The sequence below is a fragment of the Mustela nigripes genome, unplaced genomic scaffold (assembly GCF_022355385.1).
Source record: "Mustela nigripes isolate SB6536 unplaced genomic scaffold, MUSNIG.SB6536 HiC_scaffold_4695, whole genome shotgun sequence".
Lineage (NCBI taxonomy): Eukaryota > Metazoa > Chordata > Mammalia > Carnivora > Mustelidae > Mustela > Mustela nigripes.
The window spans coordinates 1-3092 of NW_026744101.1; the positions used below are offsets into that span (position 1 = coordinate 1).

At 47.0% G+C, this 3092-nt stretch overlaps 1 long non-coding RNA gene across 1 annotated transcript; it reads left to right on the forward strand.

Annotated features, from left to right (window-relative positions):
• Window positions 1–68: 68 nt before the first annotated feature.
• LOC132009103 (uncharacterized) lies at window positions 69–3086 on the forward strand. Its single transcript, XR_009401794.1, has 3 exons — window positions 69–221; window positions 800–903; window positions 2636–3086. It is a non-coding gene; the product is annotated as an uncharacterized LOC132009103 (long non-coding RNA).
• The last annotated feature ends 6 nt before the right edge of the window (window positions 3087–3092 follow it).

Sequence of the window (3092 nt, forward strand, 5' to 3'; positions counted from 1 at the left end):
CTCTGATCACCGACCTTGAAGATGTGTCAACTCACCCGTCCAAGAGAGATGTAAGCAGGGGGCACACATCCGCAAACACCACTTGCTGGGACTCGGCCGGACCATAAACCCTGAGGCGCAGAGGGAAATGAGAGATGTACGTTAGGAGCCAAATAGGAGAAGGAGAGCCTCACCCACCCCCATCTAAGCCTCCAGCACAGTCAGGATCCATCACTGCGACAGTAAGAGATCAATCCATTCCCTTTCAGGCTAACAGGGGTTAAGAGAGACTGGAGAAATGTCTCCTCCGTCATAAAAACACAATTATGAACGCTTGCAAAGCAGAAAGAAAAAGCAAGCCAGCAAGAAGAGAAGAAAGGATACCATGTAATTATCCTGGGACTAAATTAGGTCCACTTAAGTGGGTCCAACAAGAATAATGTAAAAATCATACTCTGGGCAACACTGAGTATGTAATATTTAATTCTTATGTTCAAGCTTTCCAAGGCGGTGTTCTCCTAGACCCGGGTTAGTTCCGCAGAATGCCGGTCCGTGTCATGGGACTGAATGGCGGCTCTGGAGACGGGAGTCCCATGTTTATAAGCGCGCAAACAGAGCTAAGTAGGAAGGAGCTTCTAAAACGTGCAGCTCGTCCCACAATTTGAAACAAGACTAGAACGCAGCTGAAAGCAGAATTGGGGCCAGACTCCCAAATGTATGAACTAAGCATTAGTGGTCTGTTGTATTAGAGCCCATGTGCTTTGCATTTAAGCTTAGACGTCTGGATACTGGCACCAAATATTCCTTCTTCCATTTTCAGAATGTCTCATCGTGGCCATTGGACCCAGAGTATCTCCAGAAGCAGCAGTAATTTTGAGCATATAAAATGACTGTGCCTGATCAGGAAGGCATTTGGAGCAAGTGGTATGGTGCTGAGCTCTTGAATCTTTTTTTTTTAAAGATTTATTTATTTATTACTTTAGAGAGAGAGCAGGGAGGGGTGCAGGAGCAGAGGGGGAGAGAGGATCCCAAGCAAGCTCTGCGCTCAGCAGAACCTCCACTGAATGCGGGACTGGATCCCACGACCCAGGGATCACAACCTCAGCTAAAACCAAAAGTCAGACGCTGAACCTACTGAGCCACCCAGGGGGCCCCTTGAGTCTTTTTTTTTTTTTTTTTTAATTTGATTTATTTATTTGACAGAGAGAGATCACAAGCAGGCAGAAAAACAGGCAGAGAGAGAGGAGAAGCAGGCTCCCCCCAGAGCAGAGTGCCTGATGAGGGGCTCGATTTCAGGACCCTGAGATCATGACCTGAGCCAAAGGCAGAGGCTTAACCCACTGAGCCCCCCAGGGACCCCTTGAATCTTTTTTTTTTTTTAACTTATCACAGAATTCCCTGTGGCAGGCTACTTGGCGCAAGCACGCAGCCCCACACTGGGAGCCTGTGGAAGCTGACCTAGCAAATGTTTCAGTACGCATCTGAAAAGAATGAAGACTCTTCCGAAAAACATCATGATGGTAGTTACCATTACCACATTTTAAAGAATTAATGGTTATTCCTTAACATCATCCCCCAAAGTCAGTCTGGGTTCTCTGATATTTCTCCAGTTCTCCAGTAAGCTCACTTTTCCTGTTGGTTTTTAAAACTCATGATTCAAACAAGGCATCCCCATGGCCACTGGCCCAATGTCTTCTACAGCTCTAGTCCACTGCAGGGGTCAGCAGACTTTTCCTAATTAGTAAGTAGTTTAGGTTTGGCGAGCATCTTACTTAAACACTCAGGTCTTTCCCACCAACATGAAGCCAAGGTCAAAGGTGATACCACCTATACTTTGTAACATTGTATCGAGTCATTACTCAGGAACACAGCAGCTGGACACAATGAAGCATCTGCTTACATAAGATGGGGGGGAGGGGCTGCCAAGCCTGCGCCCGCAGCACCTGCGGGAGCCGAGACAAATGCAGAATTAGACCCAACTACACCTGGCTTGTAGGATAAAGAAGGCATCTCAGATTATTGGGGAAAAGCTTGTTTCACTAAGTGTTGTGGCTGTACCTGCGGAGGCACATGGAAAAAGGTGAAATCATTCCATTCCTAAGACATTAATAATTCTAAAATACATCCCAAACAGATCACAAGTTTAATGTAAAAAATAAAGCATAGGAGGGGCGCCTGGGTGGCTCAGTTGGCGAAGTGTCTGCTGTCGGCTCAGGTTATGATCTCAGGGTCCTGGGATCCAACCCCCCATCAGGCTCCCTGCTCGGTGGGGAGTCTACTTGTCCCTCTGACCCTCGCCATTCTCATGTTCTCTCTCTCTCTCATTCTCTCTTTCAAATAAATAAACAAAATCTTTTTAAAAATGGAAATACTTGTTAAAAAATAAAAAATAAACCACAGGATTACTAGAAGATGTGGGTCTATTTTTCTCTAATCTGGTGACCTTTGTAACTATAATTAAGTTAAAGGGGAAAAAGCTTTGGTGTGGCTAAGAGATTTCAGAAAAAAAAATACAAATAACAAACTTGGAAAAAGACTTGTAACTTAAATCACAGATAAAAGATCACTAACCCTAATATATGGAAGTGCTCCTAAGAATAAAGAAGAGAAAGGCCAATCCTCTCTGCGTTGAACTTTAACATTTCCTTCTATTTAGGAATATGCTCCTTATGTCTCTCCTGACATTGGAAACCACTTCTCTGTCTTTGAAGAAGAGCATCTAGAGACTCGAGCGCTCCCAGAGAAGAACTGTGCGTGCCTCTCTGCTGCCAGTAAGGATGTCCAGCCCCGCGAGAGAAGCCAGGCACGGTGACATTTTGGCCCTGGAAGGCGTGGCCCCAGGAGCCAGCGTGGCCCATCGGGAAGGCCAGGCCGAGTGGGGGGCCTTCATTCCGCACAGCCAGCACCCTCCCCTGGCTCCAGCCTACCCCCAGCGTCCCTACAGGCATCCAGGGGTCTCTGAGCTCTTCTCCTTTCTCTGTGCCTTGGACTGTTTTGAGTCCTGGTTAACTGAGCTGTCAGCACCCGGTTCGGAGGCCCCTGGCTCTGCCTGCATGTCTGGGAGCTCGGGGAAGCCTCAAACTCGTGACCAGGGGAGTCAACACGAACATGTG